Below are 17,500 nucleotides of genomic sequence, written 5' to 3' on the forward strand. Positions count from 1 at the left end.
AAAAGGAAAGGAAAAATGAGAAGGCGAGAAAAAAGAAAACCTGGACAGGAACAAAAGGAACTTGAGGTGGAAAATAAAGATTTTGTGTGGGTGGTGGAGGAAAGGAATAAAAACAGGGAAGTTAGAGAAGAAATAGGCGCAAGATCGATTTTGGTAGCGAGGAGGGTGAGAGGGTGGCGGGGGAAAGGCATAGATTGATGATAAAGGATTTTAAATTTGGGGGTTATAAAGCTGATTTAAAATAATCCCTTATTATATTTTATATATATATATATTTATATATATATATATTATATATATATATATATATATATATATATATAATATATAATATTAAATATATATAAATATATATATATATATATAATATATATATATATATATATATATATATTATACATATATATATATAATTTGTACTATGCAAAAGAAAAACCAAAATTAGAAATAGATCCACTAGCTCGCTCAATTAAAACGAGAAAGGCGGCCAGGAACAAAGATCCACTTGGCCTCCTGCCTCCTGCTCCCATTCCTTCTCCCTGGGCTCCTCCTCCAGACACGAGTCGCTCTCCGCCATGCACGGGGACCGCCTGCCGCCCGGAGAGGCCATTGGTCATCCCACAGAGCGTCCTGCGTCTGGCCATTCGGGCACATCGAGGAAATGGTAAATATTCTTTCATGTTGAAAACAGTCGACAAAAAGGAATAACACTAATGCCCAAACGAATATAAATGATAATGATCACAACGAAAAACCAAAATAAATTGTAAGACAGATAATTCTGTATTAGAAAATTAATGGGATTGAAAACAATATTGATTTTACTGCAGGAATAAAAAAAAAAAAAAAAAAAAATTTGCTGTTGATGATAATAAAACAAGAATTGCATTCATCATAATTGTAAAAATGATAATGATGATAAAGGAAAAGTTTTAATGTTGATAATGACAATAATGCTAATAAATAGTTGACAGGCAAAGGGAGAAAAAAGATATAATCCCCGTGATATTAATCGTAAAAGGCAATAAGATTATATCACATTATGTGACTGGACGGCAAACATTGTATTTTCTATTTCCAAATTGTTAAAATAGACTTGTATTCACCCTTGCACAGAACACCCATAAGTATTGCAAGAGACTGCTTTTTATATCTCATTTCCCCCCCTCTCTCTCTGCCTCTCTCTCTTTATATATATATATATATATATATTTTCATATATATATATATATAATTATTATATATAAAATATATTATATATTATATATTATGTATGTATGTATGTATGTTATATGCTGTATATATTTATGTATATTTATGTATATATATATATATTATATATATATATATATATATATTTTATATATATATATATATATATTATATATATATTATATATTATATATTATATTTTATTGATAGATTAAAAATAGATAGTTAGATTATGAAATTTTAAAAGTCTCTTTCTCTCTCTCTCTCTGTCTCTCACTCTTTCCTTTCTCTCTCTCTCTCTCTCTCCCCTCATCCCCTCTCTCTCTCTCTCTCTCTCTCCTCTCTTCTCTCCCCTTTCTCTCTTTATGTTATATATATATAGATATATATTATATAATTTTATATATATATATATATATATGTAGATAATGTATACCCACACACACACACACAAAACACACACACACCACACACACACACACACACAAATATAATATATATATATATATAATATATAAAATATATTTTATATATATTATAAAATATATAAGAATGCATACAGATACTAGAGAGGTAGATAGATAGACGATAGAAAACCCACAGACACAGTAAACAAAGAAGTAAAAAGAAAACGTCACAATAAAAAATGAAAATAAATCGTAAATTTCACACTCTTCATTAGCTCCTCATCCGACGAATAATTAATCAAAGGGTTTGAGAGAATTTGGCAAAACATATAGTGGCAGAGAGACAACGAACGAGTGCTGAATCAGTTCTCAGGAGGGGGCTAAAGGTCACAGAGTCGGGGGGAAGGCTTTTATTAGCCACAGTCACACTAGTCTTGGCTGTGGAGATCCCTAAGACAGCCACGCCCCCGAGGTGTCTCTTCAGCTACAGAGCGGATTGCCATAACTGCAACAGTTGTCCCTCTGTGGCGAAACATCTCGCCCGGAAAAAGACCAATGTCTAAATAACCTCGTGATGGAAATACGCATCAGATAGTCGGGATTCGGAATGAGGCATCGCGCCATCGCTTGAAAAAAATCGAGGAAAGAAGACGCTAAACTTTTTTATTCATTACCATTACATTCATGCAAACCTGGTCAGCTACCCGGACCCCAAATTTGCAACAAGAAAACAAAAAATCCGGCCAATTATTCTTTTCCAGTTGCATTTATAACTATTAAGTGAAATCAGTGATTGTCGCCTCATGAAGAATTGCCCTTTGTTTTTTTCTACTTTTCGGGAAGTTAAAAAAAAAGAGAAAATCCGCTTTTTTCCTTAATTTGCATGTTGTGTAATGCTTATTCTTTATAACTTACTGATGGAAATGACCAAACACCATCAACATACACCTTCGCGAGAAGTTTACCTTACGAAAAAAATCAAAGAACCGATTTAGGGCAAATTTTATTGACATGTGTTACATAACGACTCTAGAACACAATGTTGACGCACCAGCACATTAAGGAAAATGACAAATGTAATAGCAGTCACCTTCTGAAATTTTAAGGTAAAGTAATCGAGAGTAATGTAATCATTTTCAAAACTTTGTTTTCTTCACAAAAAAATATAGGTATCTCTGAAAGGGCTCCTCCCAGACCTGTGAAATAGCCAGTATTCAGATTCTATAAAATTCGAAATACAAGGAAAAATACAAATATAAACATAGTTTTCCCTGTCACCTCGTCCAAAATTATCGTATTATTCCTTTTACAGTAACCTGAGATGTATTACTCGTGAATGATTGGGCATATGGTTGGTCAAAGAAACTATGTCAGTGCATACCAAAACTGCTTCCATGAACTGTCCGGTCACTGAATTTTCACGCATCTTCATAGTATGTGTTTGGGATGGATACAGTGGGGATTCACTCGGGTATGAACACACGGTCGGCCATCTACCAGATTGATTGAATGTTGAATGATCTGTTGGTACTTGACTGCTGCATCACCCCGATACGTTCAGCCCCCGTCAGTCAGTAACTTTTCCTAATGTGGTGAAGAACGTTTCTCCATATTCAGAAAATGTTGGTGCTTCATCGTTTGACATATACGGTATTTGGTCTCGTACACAGATGACCACTGCATATTCTCCGCTTAGTGGAAGACCTAATTTCAATGTGCTAGGTATGTTCAGAACCATGACAAGGATTTGTAGACAAAATGCTTTGAGAAAGCGTCACTAAATCAATAGCTATCAAGATGTAAAAGGACATATACGATCAGACATTAGAATATCACATTTTCACGTGCCAGTATTCCACTTGTGGCCAACCATCCAATTATGCGTCATCTTCAAGCTACCCTCAGTCTTAGAGCTTGGCAGAATTCATTACATCTATTGGTAGTGCAATCATGAACTGAGCATATCAGCAGCAGTTAATTTAGATCAATTTAATTGTCACCTACATTCCCAGGATGTTTCAGCCCAACATGCAGCTCCAAATTGTTGTCTTGGCGCTTCTGCGCCCGTTTGCAGTTCGAATTGTTCATAGTATTCTTGTCGATAGTCTACAGCAGTTCCCAAATTACTGTGAATGACCAGTAAACTAAGAAATTCTTTATGTTTCTTTATTCCAATTAATCTCATTCAGCAGGCCAAACCTTTCAGTGAAGGCGTTAAGGAATTTGTAACCAAAAATGTCTCCTTATTCTGTTACTTTCATTGGGCATTCGGTTAATGACTAAAGCCTTAAACAAACCTGGAACCGTAGTGAAAGGGTAAATAGCACAAACATTATACCTCGTCAACAGAGCAAAATGCCCCAGATCCTGCAGAGATACATTTGGAAGAACCACCCCGTATTCAGGTTTCCAAGCATATCCTTCAAAGCATTCCCATACCCTGTTTCCCTAATCGCTCTATTTTCTTCTTGCACACTAGCAGCTGTAGTGCTTTGCACCTATTCATATAGAAGAGATGCACCACCTAAAACTGAAAACCATTTACACTCAAATTCCAGTTTGGGTGCATTATAACTATGTGTCTGAGGTAAGCTGAGTGACCGTAGAAAAAAACTACTTTTAATATCAGCAATGTAATCTAACAATGAGATACTACAGGAAACGCAAGACAAGCATAGATGCCGGAAAACTTGTTGTGGTTGCATGCAAATCTGTTTACTATCACATTGATTATTAATGACTAAATCTCTTGTATATAGGTCAGATTTTTTTGGGGATTGATATATAAGTATATTCTAATTATAATATATATATTTATTATATAATAAATATTATATATACACCACACACACACACACAAACCACACACACACACACCAACACATACTATATATATATTATATATATATATATAATATATATAATATATATTATTATATATTATAAACATTATATATATATATATATATATTATATATAATATATATTAATATATATGATATAAAATATATATATATTATATGTATATATGGGTGTGTGTGTGTGTGGTACACAGACAATGTATTATATATATATATATATAATCATATATATTAATATAATATATATATATATACTTATAATATATATAAACTATTATGTGTGTGTGTGTGTGTGGTGTGTGTGTGTGGTTGTGTGTGTGTGTGTGGTGCATGTATGTATGTATTACATACATACATACATACATACATATATATATATAACAATATTATATATTATATATATAATATATATAATTTCGTATTGTATTGAACTGTATGTACATATATGCATGTGATATATATATGTAATGGAATATATGTATGGTTTATGTATGATGATATGTAGACTTTGTAATATATGTATTTATATATGTTATTATATATAAACATATAATATATATATATATATATATATATAATATATATAATCATAATTACAATTTATGTTATATATTTCACCGCTACACACACAAACACACTTCACACACACACACACACACACACACACACACCACCACACACTACACCACACAACACACACACACACATACACACACACACACACACACACCACCTCACCACCAAACAACACTTACACACAACACACATTGCACCACACACACACACCCACCACACACACACACCCACACAACACACACCCCAACACACCACACACCACGTGTTGCTGTATGTATGAATGTTACGCTTGTCAAAGCATAATAGTATGTAAAGTGGTAGTGTGGCGTATAAGTTCTTTTTCTGTTGTGCATCTTGCAACGATGTTCTATTGTTCCGTTGCACCACAAGACATTCCACTCTTCATTATAGTTCAACACGTTCTTTGTTCTGTGTGTCCGGCCCCGCCTTTCACTCTCATATATCTTACTTTTGAATTTCGTCTTAGTTTTGTTACATTAATTTTCTTCATTGTGATACGAAGGTCTCCCATTTATGTCCTCTCCTCTCTCTCCATCTCACTCTCTCTTCTCTCTCACTCTCACTCTCATCTCTCTCTCGTCAGCTCATCTACTCTCACTCTTTCTCTTCTCGTCTCCTCCTCTTCATCTCTCTCTCTCACACTCTTCTCTCTCCTGCTCACCAACCTTTCTCTCTATCTCACACTCTCTCTCTCCTCTCACATTCCGTCCATCCTCTCTCTCACACATCCTCTCTCTACACAATCACGACTCTCTCACTCTCTCTCTCTCTCTCTCATCTTCTCTCTCCTCTCTCTCACAACTACAATTTTCTCTCCTTCTCCTCACTGCCTCTCTCTCTCTTCTCGTCTTCTCTCTCTACGCACAATTCTCTTCACTCTCTCTCATTACACCAACACCCATCTAGTCTCTCTCTCTCTCTCTCTTTCTCTACTCCTCTCTCTCTCTCTTTCTCTCACTCTCGCCTCACACACTCTCTTCTCTCAACAACACTCGTCTCTTAATCTCGTTGAATTTCCTTACTCACCATCTACGTCGTCTCACACTCAGTCTCTCTTACTTTTCAGCGACACTCTCTCTCTCTCTACTATCATTCCCATCTCTTCGTCTCTCTCTCTCTCTCTCACACTCTCTCTCCTCTCCTACCACACACACACCCACCACACACACCACAACACCCAAACCACACACACATACGATCATATAACACACACCCATGCACACTAACACACATACTTAACTTACCTAAACAATACGAATCTTATATACAACTTACACAACTCCTTCTCTCCTTCTCCTAAGATACTCCTGTTATGTGCTGAACCACTACTCTTACATCTAAAACACACCAAACTTACTCACTCTATACAAGATACCTCATTACTTCCTCTCTCTTTCTCATCTCTCCTCTCTCCTTCATACATTCTCACTCTCTCTCTCTCACAGCTCTCTCTCTCTCTCACTCTCTCTCTCTCTCTCACTGTCTTCTATTCCTACATAGTACCTCTCTCTTGTTCATCCCTTGCTCTCTCTCTTTCACACTATCCTCTCTCTCTCTCTCCTCTTCACCACCAGCTCCTTTTTAATAAAATCATTATACTACTCATACTCATAACTTCTCAACAAGGACAAAACTTAAGGTCGTCTAGCCTCTACTCCCCTCTCTCACACTTACTGGAACCTCTTTCTCTCCTACACTCTCTCTCTCCTGCTCTCCCTTCTCGCATCACTTTCCTCTCTCTCTTCACACCTCCTTTACATCTCTTCCACACTCCTCTCATCTACTTACTTTCTTTCCTGTCTCGCTTCACCTCCTCTCTCTCTCTCTCACACTCCTCATCTCTCCTTCTCTCTCCTTATCACCCTAGTCAATGAACATCTCTCATCATCACATCTGCCTCACAACGTCACATCCCTCTCTCTCTCTTCTTCTCGATTCTGGACAAAGGACTTACATTTGCTTACTTTAACCTAAATTAAATCTAACTTCATTATAAACAAAAAGCCTTGTATTAGCCAACGAACCCTTAAGCATCTTGGCCTCAATAACATTTCCCAACTTACCTCATTAAGCACTCATTCTTCGTATCAAAGATCAAGTATTTAATTCAGTGAAATTTTGGAATTAATCACGTCAAAATTAATTACAAAAGACCAAGCCCCAGTGATCACAGTGCTTAGTCTCGCAGATTCGCAGTTATAGGGAACAGATCAATTCTCACAGAGGCAGCACATTAGATCGCGAAGTACAGACAGAGGACCCTGAGGCACAAGACACAAATGGCATTGACAGCATTAGACATGACAATAGTTTAACAGGGAGTAAGCATGAAGATATTGCTCCAGAGAAGGAGAGAACAAAATAAGAGGTCAACCACTCCCTCTCTTCTTCTCACACTCGAGAATGACAAAGCAGGGCCAATCACTCTCTTATCTTCATCTAACTACATGTACGTGCACACTGCTTACCGTGTTCCTCTCTCAACCACCTACTCCTCTCTCTCTCTCTCTCACACACTTCCTCTCTACTCTCTCTCCACACACTCCTCTCTCTCTCCTCTCTCCACACTTTCCTCTCTCTCCTCTCTCACACCACTGCTTCTCTACCCTATCTGCTGGTTTTCAGAGCTTCACATCACGCTTTCCACTCACAGTGTGCTCTCTTCTTCTCTCACACTCCTCTCTTCTCTCTCTCTCTCATCACAAACTCCTCTCTCTCTCTCTCTACTCACATCAGTCGTCCTCTTCTTGTTCCCTCATGCTCTCTTCAACACCTTCCTCTGGTTCCTCCTCTTTTTCTTCCTTCGTCTCTCACACCCGGACTCCTTTCTACATATCTTCTTTTATTGTCGCTTTCAATTCGAGCTCTTCTCTCTCACACATGCTCCTTTCTCTGTCTGTCTGCGATGGCCTTATCACTTCTCTGATTTATGATAGTATGTTCTCTTCTCTCTTCTTACTCTCTCTTCTTCTCTGCTCATCTCTCACTCTACATATCTGCTTCTCTTCGAACCCTCTTTGCACTATGCCTATATTGGTTGACCCTTGTCACCCCGCTTTACTTCCATGCTTCAACTCCCTTCTGAACGGTACACACACCACACACTGCTCTCTCTCTCTCACACTCACACACTCTCTCGCTTCACACTCTGACTCGCTCCCACATTCACACTCTCTCTCTCTTCTCTCTTCTGCTCTCTCTCTCTCTCTCTCTCCTCTCTCTCTCTCTCTCTCTCTCACACACCAGCTCATGCCTCATCTCTCTCTCTACGCACACACCCGCGCACCACTGACTAACACTGCCGTCACGAGACACTTATGTACCGTGGTACCTTGCGATGCATATATCTGTAAACAACACTCGTGTTGATGTCTTTGACCGTGCATGCACATTCTTCCCATGCCAGGTTTTTCCCACAGTTAAATTTTATGTGACCCAAAAGCTGCCCTACCCCTTTTTTTTTTTCCCAAAAAAGCTCCCCATAAAAATTAAAATCCCCCGGTTCGGAACATCCACCAGGGAAATCAAAATTGCCCAGCCGTGTTAAGAGTTGCTCTATGCAATCCTTTTTCAGGAGGCAAGTCATTTTGGTCAAATGGAATATAAGTGGCCTTGTTCTCTTAAATGTGTAAATGACACGAGAGCAACTTGAAAACACTTGTAATGATTACCAGGACCGGGATGCTCAGACGAAAGCAGGCCAAGCAAGACAGGCCTCGAGTCGAGCAGTGCATTGAGCGTGAGGCGACGCCGGATTCCAAGCGCTACGCTTGAGGGTTCATTTAGCTTGACGGACCAACAGTGTGTCCGAAAAAAGCAACCAGGATGAATTAGGTCTATCAGAATTCCATTTCAAGGTTGATGACTTTCGCAAGAAGCGGTTTAATCGCACGCGATCTGTTCCTATGTAAGAATAATATATAATTTTTTTATCCCCGTGTAACATGACAAGGAAAAATGACACAGAGAGAAATCCATAAGAAAAGACAGATTAAAAAACAAAAAAAAATATAAATACCAATAATACCCCAATTATACCCAATAAAACCTCACGTCAAAGTTAACGCTATCGGTGAATACAGCAGACTGAAACAAGACAATGATCCACAACACAATTACACATAAAAAAACATGAAGACATATAACAAAAAAAAAAAAAAAAAAAAACGAGTCAAAGAACCCGAGACAGCAAATGGACGAATATCAAATGTTCTTGGGCCTCTGAACCGTGTCCCCAGTCGTATATATATCAGAACCGAACAGTGAGCGACTTTGAATAAAAACCAGTATGTATATTTTGAGATTTTTCACTACCTCCCACTGCATTTTTATGCTTGTTCACAGGTAATACTTTCCGTCGTGTTCAACTTTCTTATATGGTCGGAATCCTCTTCTCAGTTTCCTCTCTCCGTTTAAACTCTCTCTTTGGCAATTATTGCTTTTTTCTCCTTCCTTCTTGCTTTTTGGCTGTTTTCCCTCCTCTTCTGCTCTTTTTCGCCTCTTCCTCAAAAAAGCAACTACAAACCAGATACTGATTTATCGATCATTTTTAATATAATATATCATCACTATCATACATCAACCACATCACTATATACTAATCACTCATCTCTATAATTATCTCTCTCTTACTTCATCTACTCTCTTCCTTACTTCTCTATTCATCCCTTCATCTTCTACTTTACTTCTTACTCTACTTCACTACAACATACTTATGCATCACCATACGACTATCTCTTATATCACTCTCTGCATCTCTCTCTTCTCTCTACTCTCCTTCATTCATTACTCTCTCTATTCTCTTACTCTTCTCTCTCTCCCATCCAGACGACACTACTAACACTACACATCACCACACACTATCTAATATTCTACTATACTCTCTCTTCATTTCACAACACACACTATTTTATATCACTACTCATCTTCAATCTCGATTACTCAATCTGACAACATCTTCTACCTCTACTCTCTCTCTCTTCACTCCTAAGCACCATCCCTCGACCAACTTCTTCTTCTCTCTCTTCTTCCTCTCCTCTCTCTTCTCTCTAATGTATAATATATCACTATTATACTTATTCTATCTCATCAACACTCAACACACACTCTTCTTCATCTCCTATCCTACTCTCATTCATCTCATATATATAACACTAACACTCACTATGTTCTCGTGTCTGTCACAGCATGTACACTCTGTCTCTGCTGTCGTGGTCACAGAATGCTGACTCTCTCTTCGTCTCTCCTCTCTCTAGCATACATCGTGACTCGTGTGTCATGTACTCTGTCTCACCCACTGATGGCTCTCGTCTCTGCGTCTTGCTCTTCTCTGCTTCCGTCGTCCTCTCACTACACACTAGCTACTCTTACTCACTACCAACTACTAACCTTCTCTTCTACTCTCACTCATACACACACTCTCTTCATCTCAACACCACTACTTACTCTCTTACTCATCACACCACTACATACACCCTACACACTGCACTCAGCTCAATCAACTCTCTACTCTCCTCATCTCTACTCTTCTCTACTCTACTCTCTCTCTCTCTCTCTTCTCATCCTCTCTCCACACTTATATTATATATATTCATCCTCTACTTTAAACTCCTATTCATATATTTATATTCGGCATATCTACACACTTCATATCTCTCATCCTAACTCCTACTCTCTACACACACACATCTCTCTCTCTACTTCATAACACTACAAACGATATAACACACACACACACTATCTCTCTCACTACATATATATACTATTTGTGTGTGACATGCACTGACCTTGTGTACAGCGACTACACACACTCTCTTTCTCTCCACACAGCTACGATGTCGTAGCTGACTGTCGTCTTGCTCTCTCTAACATCCACACTAACTCTCTATTCATCTACCTCACACAACTACACTACACTATATAATATAACTATTCATACTTTACTACTTATACTATCTTACTATCTCACTACACTAATCACACACTCTCCTCATCTCTCTCTCTCTCTCTTTCTCTCTCTTCTCTCTCTCTTCATCTCTGCTCTCTATTCACACTTAAATCAAATATCTATATATATATCATGTGTGTGTGTGTGTTGTGTGTGGGTCTCATCTATATACAACACACTCTATACATAACACTACACACCCCACATCATACACAATCACTATATAACACTAATCACTATAACACTTATTATAAACACAATATAATACTCCTACTCATCTCTCTCGTCTCTCTCTTCTCTACTCTTCTATCTCTTACCTCTCTCTCTCTAACACACAACACAACACACACACAACTCACAACTTCATTCATCTCTCTCTCTACTCTTTCGATGCACACACACTCTCATCTCTCTCTTCTCACAACTATAATTCTCTCTCTCCTTCTCTACTTCTCTCTCAATCTAATCACACACTATAAACTCATTATCTTATTCTATCTCTTCTCTCTCTTCAACACACTCTTCTTACCTCTCCTCTCTCTCTCTCTCTCTCTCTCTTCAATCTTCTCTTTCTCAATCACTCTCTCTCTCTCTCTCATCCACACTTCATATATCTCTCTCTCTCTCTCTCCTCTCTCTCTGCTCCTTCTCTCTCTCTCTCTCATCTCTCCTATATACTTCTACTTCTACACTCTCCACTCTCTTAACTTCTCTTTCATTACCTAACTCTATCTTCACTCATCTCTTACTCTTTCTTCTCTATCTCTTCCTCTTCATCTCCTCTCTCTCTACTACTACATTTCATCTTATATCTCATACTCTTACTCTTTCACTACTCTCTTACTTCTACACTTTCATCTCTCTTGCATCACATCATTATATGTGCCTATTACTTACTTGTCTCTCCTTACTTCTCTACTCTTACCTATACTCTCTCATCTTATCATCTTATATTCTATATCTATCTAATATACTATCTCTATATCTCTTCTTACTCTCTTCACACTATAACTATATATATATAATATCCTATACAACAATATACTGTACTTCATATCACACTCCACACTACAATCATCCACTACAATTGCCCTCACACGAGCACATTTTCCCGAGCAGGTAACACCGACCACTCTCCCTGCTTCGTTACTCTTCTTCGTCACACTCTCTATCTCATCTTCACCTACTCTATATCTCTCACTCTTCGTTCTCATGCTCTAATGCGGATGAACATAACAACGATACACTTACTTGCTCACAAACATCTCAATCAGTACATCACCAGCTCTACCCACTCTTAACTCTCAGGTTCACCCCACTAGTCCAAACAATGTAACTTCATCGATCATCCACTTTCCGCATCCTCTCTATACTTGTCATCTTCTTGCCTCCGCTCGCTCTTTCTCACATCGTAACCTATACTTGTCCCTCTCTATTCTGCTCTCTGACTCTCTCTACTCATATCTCACTCTCAATATCTTCTTCTCCCTTCACTTTTCATGTTCTACTTCTGTCCTCCCTACTTACTCAACTCCTCACTCTCTTGCTCCAACTCATCTCCCAACTCTGCTCTCTTCCCTTTCTCTCCTCGTCACTTCTCGCATCTCTCCTTCCCTCAATCTGATAACATGCTCCCACAAACTCCTATTTGCATAAGCGTCGAAACATCATACATACATCTTCTCACACACTCTCTCATCTCCTATTCCTACTCTCCTCCTCTTCATTCTCTTCTTCTCTCTCATCACTCTCTCTCTCATTCACCACATACTTCTCTACTCTCTTCTCATCTCTTCACACACATCTCTCTTACATCTTCTCTTCACTCCTCTCTATCTCTCTCTCTCGCTCTCTTATTTCTCTCTCTCATCTTCATCTCCTTACTCCTACTCTCTCCTCTCTTCACTCTCTCCCTCTCTCTCTTCTCACATACACCCATATATAACTATGTCTTCTCTCACTCTCTCTCACACACTATTCATCTCATTCTCTCTCTTCCTATTATCTCTCTCTCTCTCTCTTATCTCTCTTCTCTCTCTCTCTCTTCTTTCTCTCTTCATCTCACACACAACACTTATTATTATATAATATACTTATATTATATTATTACAATACACTATATTACACATATGTTTACCGTTTTTTCTATTTTACTCACCTACTTGCCCAAAAATCTCTTCTCTCTACTTCACTCTCTCCTCACACACCTACATAAATATATATATAATATATATATATTATATTTATAAGTCAATAATAATATATTACATATATATATATATATTATATATATATTATATATTTAATACTTCTCTCTATTACTCTAATACTTCCATTCATCTTCTCTTACTCACTCTATGTATTATTTACTACTCGTCACACATATGTCTATTTCATTACCATCTCTCTCTCTCTTACTCTCTCTTCAATATCTTCATCTATTCATCTTCTTTCAGTTCATCTATATCTCTCATTTACTCTAACACTTCTATATTTCTTATACTTCTCTCTCCTCTCTCTCTCTACTTATTCTCTCATATCTCTACATACTGTAATATTATACAATTTTTATCTTCTCTCTTTACTCTTCTTTTAAACTACTAATTCTCCATTCACATCCACTACCTCTGACTCTCCTACGGAATCCCTATACACCCCTCTCTCACAACCTCTCTCTCCTCTCTACATCACTACTGAGAGGCTATCTATATGGCCCACACTCGTAAAGTGCCTACCGCTTCTTCGTCCACTCTCTCTCTCTCCATCACGACTCATCTTCGGTCATTTTGGCTCTCTCCCACTCTCTTTCTCTCTTTCCCTCTCAACTCTTCTCTCCTCTCACTCCCCTCTCTCACTCCCCGGTCTTCTGTCTCTTCTCATGCCCACACATCCTCTGGTCCTCTCTCGACCACGACACGTCACCCTTCTTCCCTCCCCTATCCTCGTCTACATCTCCTACTAACACGCGTCTCTCTTCCGCACTCTCTCTCTCATGGCCCTCATTACTCTAGCAGCACCTCTCTCCTCTCTTCCACTCTCTTACTTCTCTACACTGCTCTCCTCTACTCTCTGCGTCTCTCTACTCGTGCTCTGCACTCTTCTGCAGTGCTTCAATTCTCTTCCCTCTCCTCTGCTCCTCCTCCTCCCATCACTCTTCTCCCTCGCTCGAGCTCTCGCTCTACTACCCTACAACTCTCCCTCGTCTCACGTCGTCCCTCTCTCCTCTTGCCCCGATCCGTTCTCGTCTCTACCTCTCACCCGATCACCTCCTCCTCTCTCGTACACGATCCCAACTTCTGCTCCTACTCTCCTCTCTCCGTCTGCACTCTACTCTCATTACCTTGTTCTCTCCTTCTCTCCCCTCGACTACATTCGCCCTTCTCTCTCTCACTCTCTCTCCCTTTCTACTACCTCCTCATCTCCCCTCTCTTCTGCTCTCTCTCATCCGTCTCCCACTCCCTCTCTCTCTCTACTCTCTCTCTCTCTCGTCACCACACACTTATCATCCTCTCACTCTTCCTCTCTTCGCACAACTACACTCTCTCTCTCTTCACACACTTCTACATCTCTCATCTACACTCTCTCTCTCAACATCAACGTTCATCTTATCTCCACACTCTCTCTTACTCTCTCATCCAACTCTCTCTCTCTCTTCTATATAAACAACCTCTGTTCATCTTCATCTCTCACACTTTCTACTCTCTCTCTTCTACATACTCTCTTCTCTTCATCTCTAACAGTCTAACTCTCTCTCTACTCTCTCTCTCTATTCTATCATCTCTACTCTTCTCTCTCTCTCTCTTACTCTCTCTGTCTCTAACATAACTCATACAACACTCTCTCTTCCCCAACACACTCTCTCTACTTCTTATCTTCTTGTACTACCCCACAAACTGTTCTCATCTTCTACTCTCTCTTCTCTCTCTCTCTTTCATCATTCTAACTATCTTACATCTTCCTTACTCTTCCTCTATTCTCTCTTATCTCTCTCATCAATCTCTCTCTTCTCTCCTCATCTCTCTCTCTTACTCCTCTCTCTCTCTCATTCCTCTCTCTCTTACTTCTCTTCTCTCACACTCTTCTCTCCCTCAACTCCTATCGTGGATCTATTCTCCCTCCCCATCTATCTATCATAACACTCTCTCTCATCTCACCTCTACATTCTCATCTCTCACACCCTCTGTCTACTTCTATCTCAACGTATAACTCTCTGCTCTCTAATCAAACATACTCACTCTCTTCTCTGTCTTTCATCTCTCTCTCCACTCACCGGTCACACTCCCTCTCTCTCTCTCTCTACTCACCTCTACTTCTCTCCTACTACTCCTTCTCTCACACTACATCCTCTCTCTCTCCATCGCCACTATACCTACAACCACAACACAATTTATCAAATAAGTTATTCACCCAATTCAGACATTAACAACAAAACTACATAAAGGCACATTCGAAAATCCACTATACACCACCACAAACACAGTGATAACAATCGAATAACCCTATCACTGGACACTAACCTGCGCGCCAACTATCTCATTCCAAAACGACCTTATGAATATCCACTACAAGAAACTACAATAATTTGTGAGTGACCCTACTCAAAAAATCCTATCCATAAATATAATACATCCCAGTTATGCTCAATAATTAGTAACACCCAATTCTTCCATACAGAATAAAGGTCTATTATCTCTGCCTTAATTAAAAAGACATATTATATATAATCATGGTGGTAAGCATTATTGTACTTGGAATGCCTCCAAATCTTACACTCCCACAGTAAACAATTTCAAATTGAACACTAGCTCTGGGGACCAACATAAAAATGCTGACAACGCTGGAAGAGATCAGAATGTCTCAAGCTTTTGTGACTAATGAGTGGACAGGAGCTTATATTGTTGTTTCCAATCGTCCTAACTCCCCGATTGGCTGTGCTCTGCTCAGTTCGTACTCCACTCTAGCTGGAGAACGTTTGAGCCTGACAGTTGAGCTTCTTTCGATGTATGCGATGATGGGGCCCTCTTCTGGTGATAGTGGGATCGTGAACCAGTCGTGTGAAGGAGTACCTATGGCATTACCTGATAGGTTCCTAGGAAAGGGACACAGATCTCAAATTAATGATGTTTGGTAGATTTTATATGTAAGCATTTATGTATAAATAACTAAGTCTATTAAAGTAATGTGGTATATAAGTAACTAAACATTATGAGATAATAAAGTAAAATTAATTAATGTCCTATATTTGTAAATATATAATTATTAGTATATGAGAGATAATCTTTTAATATAAATGGTTTTGATAATTTGAGTCATGCATGTATCCAGAACCAAATAAGATGATTGCACAATAGGGATACACTTTGGATAGCACATCGTTTAACTACATTTGTGCCAGTAGGCCAGTTTGTTTCTTTACATGAACGTGACAACCCATAACCCATTCTTAACTACCTTCATTGCTTTGTTTAAGTGTCTGTTAATACAGCAGTTAATATAAGACCCTAAAATTAGTTGATAAATATCAAACAAAACATAAGATATTTATCCCTATCTCAATTCAAGGTTCTTGCAGCAAATCGAGAATGTCCAAGACCTGTACTAATGTTTTATCATTGCACACACACATACTACAATCCCTATCTACACCATTCACAAACCATCTAACTAATCATACATTCATCTAAGCAAGTATAATATCTTAACATGATAAAATTAACAAATTAACATCTTTCAGTACATTCTTTAACATTAATAAATCAAAATCATATACTTTAAAAAACTGACATTGAATTTTTAAAACTATGTCTATCTGCAGGTATTAACCCAGCTGTCTATATTTTTAATGACTTTCAACCAGTAAGAGGAAATATAAGAGGAGTGGGACTTGCTTTATGTTAGTTCTCCAAACTCTCCTGTCAATAAGGAGACAATGACTTATTAGTAAAAGCATGAGAAGATATTTCTTTGAAAGCAAAGGGACTTGTAGTAAGATTGAGGACTCGTTCTGTCTCTGACATGTATAATTCTGCCCCTCCTGCAGATCACTGCTGCTGAATAAACAAGAGAACTTTTCACCTCAACTTCTTGTTTTTTCTGATATTTGTTACCATTTTAACATAACAACACAAACAACATACAACTAAATACATAAAATGAAAGGACTTCCATTCTCATGTGTCTTAGTTAAAACACACCTACAGTTGGATTTCTGTAAATCATTATAAGGAAAGGAAAAAAATGAAAAATAGAATATAATTCAGTTTTACCATGCCACACTTCACCTTAAGTAAGGAATAATATAATTCCTGTTATTATCATCCAAGGAATTGTCCTGATGCAAAGCATATTTAAGTACTACCGAAACAGATATAATATTATCGTGACATGGTTCATGTTGTCAAGTCTTTAGGACCCTGTTATCTGCTTTCGTGCTCATTGGAATTATGAACATTAATCGAGTCACTAAGGAATTCATG

At 38.3% G+C, this 17,500-nt stretch overlaps 1 protein-coding gene across 1 annotated transcript in view; it reads right to left on the reverse strand.

Moving 5' to 3' along the window:
* The window catches only part of LOC119576761 (nuclear pore complex protein Nup107-like), a 32,057-nt gene that overhangs the window by 2,253 nt on the left and 12,304 nt on the right, over positions 1–17,500 (reverse strand).

Source organism: Penaeus monodon, chromosome 9 (genome assembly GCF_015228065.2).
Source record: "Penaeus monodon isolate SGIC_2016 chromosome 9, NSTDA_Pmon_1, whole genome shotgun sequence".
Taxonomy (NCBI): domain Eukaryota; kingdom Metazoa; phylum Arthropoda; class Malacostraca; order Decapoda; family Penaeidae; genus Penaeus; species Penaeus monodon.